Consider the following 14,412-nt stretch of genomic DNA (forward strand, 5'->3'; position numbering starts at 1 on the left):
AACCAACTCACATGCTCAATTAAATAATTAAATTTCTAATTTAATTTAACTAACCACCTAATTCCTAATAAAATAAATCTAAACACCCCTTAAACGTCATTAACCTACTAAGTAGAGTTTATAGTATAAACTCACCAGTTAATTGCGGAAACCGATTCACCGTGATGACGATGCGATAGCGGCCGAAATTTGAATTTTCCGCGGCATCGGCGGACTTGGGCCGGGCCTAAAATGGCCCAACAAATCTCAGCCCAACTGAGATTTGTTGCTGAAATGGGCCGGGCTTCATTGAACTGAGCTGACTTCAAGATGGGCTGCTTCGCGGGCTTCAATTGACGTGGGCTTGCCGCTGAAGAAAACAGGACTTGGGCCTGACTTCAAGTGGGCTTGCGGCAGAAGATGGACTTCAAATGGGTTGGCTTTGCGGTGAAGATGGGCTGCAGAAAAATGGCAACTTACTGGGCCGTTGATGTGGGCTGAGCTTCGGTGATGCTGGGCCTGACTCGGTGAAATGAAGCCATGCGAAGGTGGGCAAGGGAAACGCGAGCAGGCAGCGCGAGATGGAAACGCGGGGCAGCTTCGGTCTTTACTGCTGGATCCGCAGACGTGAGGGCAACAGCTTCACTGGAAACGTGGACTGAATCCGCTGAGTTGCTGGCTTGATTGATTCAGTTGGTGGCTGACCAAGCTGAAGAAAAACATGGACGCGCGGGCAGAGGAATTCACGGATGCGGGGTCAACGAAGGGAGAGTTCTACCGGCTGTTGGCCGAACGAGAGGAGACTTGGATGCGTGAAGAGGGACGCTCGCTTGTTGACCGAACCGAATGAAGACTTCGACGTGGCAGCTTCGGTCGTGCGGTGCTGCTTGAAGACTTCGGCTGAAGATTTACCGAAGAAGACACGAGCGTGGAGAAGAAGACACGAGGGGCAAGATGGAAGAGCTTCGGTGGTCGAATCGAGGGCTTCACTAGCCGAACTGCTCGGTGGGATTTGGTGGAGATGCTGGCCGAGACGGTGGGATCGTGGGCAAGGAAGTTGGGTCAACTAACTTGAAGAAAATCGCTGGAATTGACTAGCTTGGGGACAGCAACAAGAGAGAGAGAAGATCGGTGGGTTGTGGCTTCGATCTTCCTGGGTAGCAGCTTCGGTGGGTTTTCTTCTGATGGCCAACGGTCGCCCAAAATGGAGAGAGAAGAGGAAGATTTGGCCGGTGGGAAGAAAATAAGAAGAGAGGATAAAGATGAGGAGGGATGGAGGATCCCTTTTTGCTTGATATTTTCCAAACTTGATCCCCAAGTTTCATTCTAGGCCAAGCATAAATCCTTGGCTCATAATGACCACACATGCACCTCCTCTAGAAGCCGAAATGGTCCAAAGGTTGTGGCTAGGTGGGGGGTACACGAATTTGGGGGAGGATTAGCTTAAATGAACTCAAATTCTCTCTTGAATTAATCTCGAATGACTTCAACAAAAATCACTTGACCTATGAATGCCTCAATTGATAATTTTCCTCATCCCAGAATCCATCATGCTTCTCAATTTTGCAACCAAAGACCATCTTCAACATTTTTTGTACAAAAATGACCCGGTGACGACTTTTTCCCAAAAAGTGTCGGTTGTTAGAAAAAATCTTTTGAGACTGAGTCAACACTTCTAAAATAGCTTGTGACACCTCTAAACTTTTAATTTCTGAAATCGGGTTCAAATTCGCGGTTATTTTCAATCCGGCGCGCTTTTAGTGTGACCTAGTCTACCGAGTAACTTTTAGGAATTTTTGGTACAATTGAGCCGTGATCGATTTATCTCGAATCACAATGTACATCTTCGACACATTGGCGACTCTCGATTGTCATGAAAAATCTCAATATTTTAAATACGAATACATGGTACCCAAAACGATAGAAAATCAATTTAGTGCCGATCGATGAGAATTTTGCAATCAAGTGGAATCACCCACATTTTGATCACCCATCTCAATCGAATCGACCTATCATTGATCTCTGATCGATTTTTAATTATGCCGTAATGACCCTTGCAAATTAGCACGGTTGAGTAGTTGATTCCTAATCGAATTCTCAAGTCTTTTGTGTTAAAATCCTTAATGACTTTCCCAAATAGTCTAGTTATCTCATGAGTGATCAGCTCAGAGAATAGCACTATAGATGCATCGACGAAAGGCCCGATTTATTCAATTGAAATCAGATTTGAAAAATCAGGATGTCACAAAGAGAAACAGAGAAATTGGGATAACAGTCAAAATGTATTGGTTCTTTGCAGAGACTTGTCTCTACTGTACCAAGGATGGATTCATCATAGTTCAAGAGGCGTGAATCTCGTAAAACTAAGAGAATGGATGTATTAAGACCTTCTTTTGTAAGGGGTTTAATTCCTACTTGGACTAATCCTATATGAATGTTTGTTTATGCTTTTGGATGGACTTTTTATTTAAAAGATGTATTTTTTCATAGGAATTAGAAAGAGGAACATCTCTTTCTTCAGTGGTTATGACATAGTCTGATTTTTAAAAAAAAAAATTCAATTTTGATTGTTTGTATATTTCCTTAAGTTGTATTTTAGATTTCCCAATTTTCTATAGATTTGTTGAAATCTTCTATTCTAACTTCTTCTCTGTGTATAGGACTTGGATCTGAGTCCATTTGTGATAGAGAGCCAGTGGGAATGTATAGATAGTCTTTGTAAGAACATACTCATAGATCAAGAGCCATTCGTTGGCATTTTTCTTGTTTCTACAGAGTGGTCCAAGCCGTAAGTCCCCCAAGTGGCTGTTAGACCGTTGGTTTAGCTCTGTAATGGTTCTGAAGAAGGAATACTTCCAATCTTAAGTATGAGCCTACATAGAAGATCTACATCTTCCTTAGAATAGAAGATTTCAACAAATCTATAGAGCTCCTTATAGCATCCTTACGACATCCAAAAAGACATAAACAGCTCATTATAGCATCATTCTATAGTATTCGTTCTCTTCCATCTTATTTGTCCTCTTAGTCTTCAATTTGCCAAAATTGAAATAAACAACTTCTCTGCTCACCACTTGACACTCGCCCGCTCGCTTTGGGTCATTCGTGTCGCTTGCTGCTTAATGCTTGGTTGGCTTGTTGCTCCCCGCTCGACATTCGATGCTCATGCTAATCGACACTCATCTCACTTGATCCTCACCGCTTGCCTTTCTTAACTGACTTCGCTCATCATCGACCCATTGGGTGGGTACGGTCCTTGGTTGTCCTTTTAAGAAATACAAAAAATGAAATAAAAAATTAATGGTTGGTCTTGTGTTGACTTGGAAACCGGATCGAACCCATTGGGTTGGTCTTTTCAAATCTTCGGACTCATAAAATTTGATAGTTGACTTTTGATTTTGAAGTGAGGCTCAAGATATTAAAATACAGATATGCAAATTAATAAATAAATTTCGTAATATTTTGGAGCTTTCAATGAATTCTTTCTTAAGATTTGGAAAAGAAAAAAAGAGGCAAGTTGCGCAATTTCTTTAAATTAATCCAAACAAACTCTATTCTATAACTTCAAATTGATGATATAGATAGGTTTAGTTAAAGTTACATAATTTTAATTTACGAGGAGAAGACCGGAACATGGTAATGGAGCTCATGTAGTCAGAGGAAGGTAAGGGTGCAAAAGAAGTCCAAAAGTCCAGAAAAAAAAAATGTAAGAGTTTTCCTAATGTGGACTACATTAATTGATATTGTAATTTACTGTTTTTACGATTACCGTAAAATAAGATTGGTCTAAGGTGAGATAGAATGTTTCTTAATTAGTCTAATATGGGACTAGCTAGTGTGGGCCGAGTTGAGCTTGGCCCCTAATTAGGGTGCCTAGCTAGAAACTCTATAAATAGTGCTCAAGTCTCTCCTCTAACCATAATTCTCACATGTATCATTACCTAATGGGCGTTTACCTAACGCTAAACGTGAGGGGAGCCGCCTCATAGAGCCAGTGATACGGAGGACAATAGAGGAGAAGCACTTAATACGTGGATCCCCTTGATATGTGGGTAATCCCTTTTTTGCTTCCGCTTTATGTTCGATGGATCCCAAAATAGGTGCGTTAATCTTTCTACTCAAGTATGCATGTTCTTATTCTGGTTATGGAGATCTTGGGATTGCGTGATTTGCTTCCAACATGTGGTATCAGAGCAATCATAACCCTAGAACTCGAATGCATAAGTTTTTTGCCATAATTTGTGATTTTCATGATTTTTTGTTCAATAAAAATAAAATTAAATCATAAATTTGGATTGGGCTCGATGAGATGAGCAAGACGGTTGGCGGCACATCGCCGGAGGAGTCTGCACGCACCCCCACGCACCGCCTGGTGTCGAGCGCGCGCGCGCGTGAGCTCCATGCGCCAAGCACTCAAGCAGGCGCGTGTGGGCACGTGGAGCCTCTGTTCGGTGCGTGGATGGTGGCGTTAGGTTCGTATGATCATCCTCTACATCGTGGTGTATTTATTTTACATGTTTGATAATTTTATGGATGTGAAAATACATACGAAACCATAAATACATGTATTTTTAGTGTATTTTTGCGTATTTTTCTTATATTTTCTGTGATTTTGAAAATATAAGTATTGGGTTACAGGTATGTTATTACATAAATATTATAATGGTGTGATTCATTAATAAAATCAAATTTTATTATAAATTGAAACTGGCTTAATGAGATACAATCAGTATGTGATAGTATTTGATCTATGTATTGAGCTGATGAGAAACAGTAAAGGTTATGAAATTTTTATTACTCAAACATACTCATTGACACACTGGTAATCTTTGAATGATGGACGTCTTAAGAACTCATAACCAAACTGATTGTACTGATTAACACATCTGTTGAATGTGGGTAATGCATGTCAATTAAGTTACTGCATATTGTACATGAATTCATCTAGTCACTTGTTAATGTCTATCAAGTTGAATATTTTTATGGTTAAGAAGTATGACAACATTTACGTAGAGCAATAGTATCTACTGTTAAATTTTAGATATATGGTTATCTGGTTTGACTCAATTAATAGGCCATTGGTTGATTAGAATGATAATTTGTTACTTAAAATTGGTTAATAAATCAGCTATTGGGCTTAGAGTCATGTTTTGCCTTATGAAACTCGTGAGCGATAGTTGATCAGCTATTAAGCTTGTCAATCTTAAGTATCATGTATTGCTATTGATGTTAACTTGTGATGGATCATTTGGATCGGCATTCTTTTGATGATGTTTTAGTAATTAGTAATCGGGGTACACAATAGATGATTGCTTCTATGTTATGAGAATTTTCTTTTGTTGTTGTGATCGGTGATCTCATTGGAATCTATTTTTCAGATTCGTTATATATATATATATATATATATAATTTTTAATTTTTATTAATGGATAAAGCAATGTAATTAGCATGATATGCGATTTTAGTGATAACCTGCCCCTATCACTAAAGTTAAAATCATATGTATATGATGTATGTGAGTAGTAAAGTTTATATCCCTGGTATGAGAGAACTTCAATGATTCAATTGAGTAGTGACCGCCAAAATGACACACTTGATTGGGTTTGAGAAATTTCGGTCTCGTATGCTGATTGAGATGTCTCCTGGTCTAATACGCGGTCATACTCCCAAAGGAGGTGATTGTGTATTAGTTCATAAAGTAGAATATTGATTGATCACAGTGGTTTTTCTACCCAAAGGTGATGAATTCACAAAAATTAGAATATATTCTCATAACCGCTATCATGTGGGGAGTGTACAACTGCATGTCATGTATTCTGTCCAAATGTGATTATATGATTATGCGTGTAACTCTCTGGATGTATACTTGTACGTCAAGTTACACGGTGCTCACATGATACTAATTATATATATTGCTTGGTTTTCAGTTACCATTATTATTGAGGTTTTTACTACTTCAAATTTTAAATAGTGGACATATGATTTGTTGTTTGAGAAAAGAGCAATAGAATTTGTTTACTGTCCATGAGAGCACTTGAAAAGAGGTTTGCATGCGGATTACACTGCTATAAGATGATGGAAGCCTTAGTTGCTTGAAATTATATCTTGTATGATATTGAAATTAGGACACATCTGCAAAAATTGTGTTTAAGTCCTAATGACATATACATCTTGTATAAAATTAAAAGGTTGTTTCCGAAAATTTTCTATTTAAAGAAAATGACCGAGATGAAGAATAAAATAATTATAAATAGTCTTAAAAGGTTGTTAGGCTTAACAATGGCCGTGAATATTTTGACAAGTATGACAATGCGAAATAGCTTAAAGGGTCATTTGTCAAATACTTAGTAGATTCTTGGATGGTAACTTAATTACTATACCTAAAAATCCTGACAAAAAGATTTGGCCGAAAGGCATAAATGCACCATATTAAACATGGTTATGAGTATGATTAATAAGACTAATTTATCTGGTCTTTTGTGAGCTGACATTTTGAAAGTAACATTTTTCACATACAAAAATACTTTCATAAACTTCTTTTGAGTTATAGACTGGACATAAATTATTTGAATCATATGAAATTTAGAGGTGTCATACAAAAGTGAGGTTATCTAATCCAATATTAAGTGCGTTGGAATTCAGATCTACTCAAAATTATTTTGTATCTTATCTAGATTGTTAAAGGAGTATTGATTTTATAACCCTAAAAAAGGTACAATAATTATAGAATTACATACTCTAAAGTTTCTAAAGATTGACGTAATTGTAGAGGATAGCTGCTTTTAGACTATTAAAGATAATAGTATAATGGATGTTACTATGTTGTCTTTACCTATATAGATAATTATGGAATCTCATGTACCATAGACTAAACTTTTTTAGGTTCAATGTATTATTCATGATATAGTTTATAATGAAATTTCTTAAACATCTCAAGTGCAGAATGAAGTGGTTGCAGCTTTATTAAGGAGATTTATTATGAAAAGACGATCAGTTATACCATTAGATTATATAATCTATTTGTGAGAGCATGATTACAATATCCACTATATGGTTGATGTAATAACATATTTGTAAATGCCATTTCTTATTCTCAATCAAGTATGTGATTAGATGCCATAAAAGGCGATATATAATTTATAAAACATCATAGTGTTTGGAAACTAACTTACTTGCCTAAAGATCATAAGTTTATTAGTTGCAAATTGGCGTACAAAACTAAAAGAATTTCAAAGAAAGATTGTAGAATTTAAAGCCAAATTGGTAGCTAAAGGTTTCACTTTGAAATAGGGTTGGATAGTTAATAGTGAAAAAATAAATATTTATTTCTACTATTTTTAAAAATTCTTTCAGAGTGAACGTGACATTAATAATTTATTTTGATATGGAGTTACGCCAAACAGATACAAAATCTATATAGTGTAACTAGATGATTTTGTAGCAAATTCAAGTAAACTTGTGTGTACATTGAAAAGTCTTATTCATAGTTTTAAGCATGTTTCTAGACAATATTATTAAAGTTTTATAGTGTTATTATCTTGTTCAATTTAGAACAAAGTAATTCGATATACTGCAAGGTTAGTAGGAGGAAATTTATTTTTCTCATACACTATGTACATGATATTTTGTTTACAAATAGTGACCTTAAAGCATCTTTTGTCTTTTGTACTAAGGTCTGTAAGGATTGTTTTTGTTATATTATATTAGATTTTCTCGGAGGACATTTGCTGATTGTATATTGGAAATATTCAATATATATCATTGCAAGTCAAGAATTGCTCATGTTGTTAAGGGTGATGGATTAAATCTATCACATTGTCCTTATTTAGATATTGAGAAAATCTAATTAAATGGTGTACCTTGTGTCAGTGCACTTAAAAGTATAATGTATGCTCAAATTTGCACTAGAATAAATATTGTCTTTCTGACGGGACTTCTAGACAGATATCAGTCAAATCCAAGACGTGATCACTAGATTGCTGTCAAGAATGTTTTAAGGTACTTAAAGAGGACATGAGATTGTATGCTAATTTATAGACATGCTCAATTATTGCAGTTAGTAGGGTATTTAAATATAAACTTTATTGGATGTTCTGATGACATGCAATCAATAACGGAATATATATTTATGTTAGCAGGAAGTGCAATAAATTAAGTTCTATATTATCTTATACTATGTAAGCAGTGTTAGTAACATCCTCTTAAGTTGTTACTTGGACTATTAAGCTACAGAACCTCATGAAAGAGCTAATCGTTTTAACTTTATGGATAGACCCATACGGTTGTTTTGAGATAACAAATTTGTAGTATTATTTATTTACTACTGAGGTCTCAAGGGGTCTAAATATATGGTGGTCAAAATTTTTGACCAAAAGGAAACGATATAGAAATGTGACGTAATAATATAACATATTTCCACAGATAATATGGTTGCAGATCCACTAATTAAAGGTCTATGCCAATGTGTATTTGAGTGACATGTTATTAGCATGGGCCTAAGAGCAACATAAAATGTTGTTGTTTAGTGGGAGATATTTTGGCTTTACTCTAATAAATGTTTCATCTGTATTCGTTACACTTTGTAACAATTTGATATGTATCAACTTTTGCATTCAATAAAATATTTTTGAATGTGTTGTTATTATGTTGAATACATATTAATAAAATCTCAATGGATTGTATAAACCTTGAGTGAAGGTTAGGACATCCGGACATTCAGTTATTAGCCTTGTGCATATGTCTTGTGATATATAAAGAAAGGTTAACCATAAGGACAAGACATATTTGGGTTTATTGGAACCATAAAGCATTCTCTAGTGGTACAAGTTTTTGTGTCGCCTAAGGTAAGAGAATGGTGACTGACAAATGGGATCTCTCTATGAGAGATATTATCCATTTGCCATACTACCATATTGAATACATATCAATAAAGTTGAGAGCACTCATGACCATGGAAGGCTCTGTGTGTATACATGCAATTACCGCCATGATTCGGTGTTTAAGACTTTATGGGATATGATTGATTATTAAGAATTATCTTTGGACTAAATGTATGCACATATAGTACGATTTCAATTAATATAGTCCAAGTGGGAGAATGTAAGAGTTTTCCTAATGTAGACTACATTAATTGATATTGTAATTTACTGTTTTTACGGTTACCGTAAAACATGGTTGGTCTAAGGTGAGATAGAATGTTTTATAATTAATCTAATATGGGGCTGGCTAGTGTGGGCCGAGTTGAGCTTAGCTCGTAATGAGGAGGCCCGGCTGGAAACTCTATAAATAGTGCTCAAGTCTCTCCTCTAATACTAATTCTCACATGTATCCTCACCTAAGAGGCGTTTACCTAATGTTAAATGTGAGGGGAGCCGCCTCATTGAGCTAGTGATACGGAGGGCAATAGAGGAGAATGACTTGATGCGTGGATCCCCTTGATATGTGGGTAATCCATTTTCTGTTTCCGTTTTATATTCGATGGATCCCTAAATAGGTGTATTTCTACTCAATTATGCATATTCTTATTCTGGTTATGGAGATTTTGGGATTGCATGATTTGCTTCCAACAAAAAATCCATGGTAGATGATAAAAAGACTTTTTTTTTCAGGTCTCAAGATAATAAAAGAGCTTGATTACGCATTATATAATCGCAAAAAAAGGACAAATTTTAATATAGCCATAACAAGTATTCACAATATTCAAAGTGATGCGCGGTAATAAATAAAAAAAATCATAGTAACCTATAATTCCGAAAAATGACTTGTCTGAAACTTTATATGCATCCTTGTAATTAATCGTGAATCTCCAATCTCCTAAGGAAATCAGAAAAGTTAAAAATCTCTCGACTTCTTGGGGGACAAGTGGCGCCAACATAGGGGGCATGTGGGGTGTACCTTCAACCAAGTTTCGATGCAATCTCTGTGAAATTTATGAGAGCAATCCATGCGAATAAGTTGGCCTCGGATCGCAACTTCTTCCATGCAAATCACACAATGCGAACTAGTTGAGCCTTGATCACCCTCAAACGCCACTTTGTCCAAGCTTTCAATCATTGTCTCATGTGCGGCTCCGAAGTTGATCCTCTCTCGGTCCACCGACTCCCTCATGACCCTTATCCGCGACGCACCCTCCGTGTTGCGATCAGGGGTTGTGACTGCTCCTTCTTGCCTCGTTAGATTAAGCGCGGATCGCTGCCCCGAAAGTAGCCGCCGCCATCTCTCCTCCTCTTCGAGGATCCGCGAATGCAAGATCCGCCACTGGAGCCTCCGCCATCGGGCTCGCATCTGGTGCTCCGAGATGGTGACCTTGTGCACAATGCTCACCACCATCTTCGTCCTCTTGCGCCCCTCTCTGCAAGTGTCGTTCACTGCGTGGGACGTGGCCCTCGCGATCTCGGACACAAGCTCGTCGCGAGTGAGGTACTTCTCGGTCACGTGCATCCCCACACTCACGTCGAGCCATCGCAGCCGGTCCAATGGGAAGGGCAGCCGCATGTCGTCCAACATGGAGGACACAATCGCCCGCGACTGCGATGATGGCGATCTGTCGTGGGACACAAACGGTCCGCTCGGGTACTCAGCTCTGTACCAAAAGCCACCATCGGAGGCACGAGGCGGTAATGCAGTTCCTCCTCCTACTTCAGACTGAATATAGCGACGTCGGACGATGCATGACATGATCACCCGAGGTTGGGGCAAAGACTGATTGTCGGGAATATACGCTGGCATCGCAAAAACCAAAGTATGATCACTCGCCATCTTAAAAGGGATGTCGAGATGGCAAGCCAAACAATCTTGGATTGGTTGGATTGGGTATATATAGGTAACATTACTAATCCGAATAGGAAACAGCACTGTTTCCTAGACTGCCTTTGACAAGATTCCTGTGAAAAATTAATTTTTTTATTTTATTTTTGGCTTTGTTTTATCAAGATTGAAGAGCGTGTCTTATCTTATCACTCGTGAAATCACCGAAATTTATGAAACACAACGCTGGCACTGCAGAAACAGAACTTTGATAGTTATTTAACCATTTAAGTAAAATGTTTCGAGTACTTTTCTCTTGTTGAGATATCTTATAACCTATGCAATTACCAACATTTACGAAAAATTGTATCTGTGAGATTTTCTCTGCTTATTATTAAATAGACTTCCAAGATTTCTTTGAGTTGTTGATCTGGAAAACTTGCTATTGAAAGCGGCGACTAAAGTTCAATATCTTAATACGTGAAGATCAGCAAGAGAGATCCCATCGATGTATCCAATTGGACCTACCTAAACTTTAGTTAAAGAGCTATGCACAAGTTATTTGATTAATCAACTAACCTAAATCACTAATTCGTATATGATGAAAATGTATGAAAACATTAATAGGTTTACTGCACGGGTTTGGCTTCACGTATTACCAAAATAAAAATCAATAAACGAAAAAAAAAAAAAACTATTTGGTATTGTAAATGAAGGGGGAAATGAAAATAGCTTCTATACTAATTTCATGCATTCAACATTAATTACCATAAATTTGTTCAACTGAAAGAAAACCATAATCATCAAACTGATAGAGCAGTTAGCTTAGCGGAAAAAAAAAAAGGAATTTCTAAAATTTCATTAATTCATCTCCTTACTAACTAGCTTCAACATTGGATCATGGACTCATGGGTTGCTTCGGGGTTGACTTGCTAAGTGGGATAATTACCAAAAAAGTCTTAATCCTATTGCGGTCGTACAAATTCAGTTCTAAACTTTTTTTGGCCAAATGAGTCATCGACCTTTTATATTTGTGTCAATCAAGTCCATCTAGTTAATGTTGATGTAGCACGACCTATGCTCACATAACCCGGCCGATACTAACATAGATAATTTATAATATTTTAATATTTCTCAAATTTTTTAATTCTTTTTTTTCCCTCTTTCTTCTTTCTCTGACTGGTGGGGGAGACCCTTACCCACCCCGTGCCGGATCCAGTGAGGCTTGACCTTGCTGGTTAAGCTCCCTTCACTTAGCGACGACGAGGGCTTGTTTCGCTTATGGCTGGGTGAGGTTGCCCTTGCCTAGCGACTGCAAGGCGAGCCTCACTAGTGGCCAACAATTAGTTCGGCGACTAGGTGGAGAAATAAGAAAGAGGACAAATAAAGAGAAAGAAAATAAAAGAAAAAAAGGAAAAATAGTTAATTTTTTTAAATATTAAAATATTATTCAAAATTATCAATGTCAGCAGCACAAATCGTGGCATGTTAGCGCAAACTAGTCAAATTTGGATGAATGGATTGAATTTACACAAATATAAAAGGTTTAGAACTCATTTGATCCCCAAAAAAAAAAAAAAGTTTATGATTGAATTGATACTATCATAATAAGTTTAAAACTTCTTTTGTAATTCTCCCCTTGTTAATTGATTTGTCGACTTCCTCTTCACTCTCTTCCTTAGCTCATCTAATTCCAACTTGTGATTAGGGTTTTACTTGTTATGCGGGAAATAAATTATTTTAAAAATATTTTCTAAAATGATCATATGTATCCCTTGAAAAATCTTTATTTTCATTTTTTTTTCCATTTTTCATTAGGCGCACCATTTATCCTTCTAGTTACATTAGATCAAACCAAAATTCCCGGTCCAAGGCTCGTATCTTTCTCCCGCTTTCCTCCATGGAGAACACGGTTGCCCATGACGGCAACGATGGCGAGTGGTCGTCAGATGCAAAGGGTCCGCTCGGCTGCTTGAATTGGAAGGAAAAGCTACGGTCGTCATCCATGATACACGCCGGAGAGTTTGGTCCTTGTACATCGGACTCAATATGGTAGCAATTGACATAGCACGATATGATTCGAAGAGCATGAGACAAGGATCGATCATCTCGTATAAACGCGGGGCTTGCAGAAACCAGAATTTGATAATTCGACATATTAGATTAAAAGATTTTCACGACTGATGAAGTGAATATTCTTTAGTGAAACATGACCTGATTCTGCTAGAAATCGGCTCATCTTGGACAAGAAACATTGCCAATCCAAAATAGGAAACACAACATTAATATGTTTCCTAAAGTCTTTTTAATCATTGAAGTGAAATTTTAAGTCCTAAACTTTTTTTTCTTCTGGCTTTGGTTTGTCAAGATTGGAGAGAAAATCTGATCAAATCATCAGCAATTACGGAAGATTATGTGTTAGAAATTAATCTGATTATTAGATATAGATTCTCAAGATATTTTGAATAGTCAGTTCCCAAAAACTTTCCTTTTTCCAAACACATGATATCTGAATTAAAGATGCTTTAAGTCACTTGTATTTCTCTAAAGTTGCCCACTTTTATTTTTTCATCCATTTCTTCCTTTTGGGCAACATCCTCCTCTAGTATCGAACCCAAGTAATTGTTTTTTTTTTTTTTTCAATATACTAGCAAAAAAGTATATTTGGGGGAGGGGGGGATAATGAAATTTAAAAGATTTAACAAAAATTACCTTATAACGTGATATTTGATTTATTAATAGTGAAACTAGACAAAGAAAAGGGAAAAAAAAATCTTAAGATTCAAAACTTTTTTTGATAAGGGTGTTGATTTAATTTTAAATTAAGGTATGTGAGAGATAATATAGAATTACTAATTTACACATTTCTCCAATGATGAAATATCTATGAAATAACTTATTGATGATATTTTGGAAAAGAAAATATTTCCATAATTGGAAAAATTAAAATAAAACATTTAAAGGATCGGTATTTATTGTTTCTATACCTCAATTAAGTTATAAAAAATAATAAAGTAGCTATCCGACTATAAAAAGGCCATTGAAAAAAGTCATGTAATGCTAAAACTAAGGGACCAAATTTCGTTTCTTTTGATCAAATTTGTGAACTTTAAGCGAGTTTATGTTAGTTATTTGATGATTGTATTTAGAGTCTTGAAAATTGACGATACACAATTTTTTTTCTAAGAAACTTCTAAAACTATGTAAAATAATTAGACTAAAAGCTTTGAATTGGCACAAGACTGCATAATTCCAATCTTGGCTTTCTTTCACCGAATCGAAAGCAAGATGTAGCCTGTTGGAAATATATCTTGAAGATTCCGATTCCGTGGATTAGTTTTGGTAAATAAGAAAATAGGAAAATAGAGATTCATTTATTATTTTTTCCTGTTTTATTCTTTTGTCTCTTACATTATAAATGTACAAGTGTAATCTAAATATACACAATGAATATACAGAGAAAAAGATTTTCTCAAATCTCCATTTCACATTCTGTCATGGTATCAGAGCCGATACTCTTGACCTAGCTTCCGCATACTCTTTGAATTGCCATCGTTCCTTTTTCTGGCCTCTTCTTGCATAATCTTTACCTGCGAAACAGCCCAGCAAAACGATTAGGAATTCAATTTTTTTTTTTTTTTGGTGCCATGACGAAGAATGTTGAGAATTCCTCAACGGAGGAGACAC

The sequence above is a fragment of the Eucalyptus grandis genome, chromosome 8 (assembly GCF_016545825.1).
Source record: "Eucalyptus grandis isolate ANBG69807.140 chromosome 8, ASM1654582v1, whole genome shotgun sequence".
In the NCBI taxonomy this organism is placed as follows: Eukaryota; Viridiplantae; Streptophyta; class Magnoliopsida; order Myrtales; family Myrtaceae; genus Eucalyptus; species Eucalyptus grandis.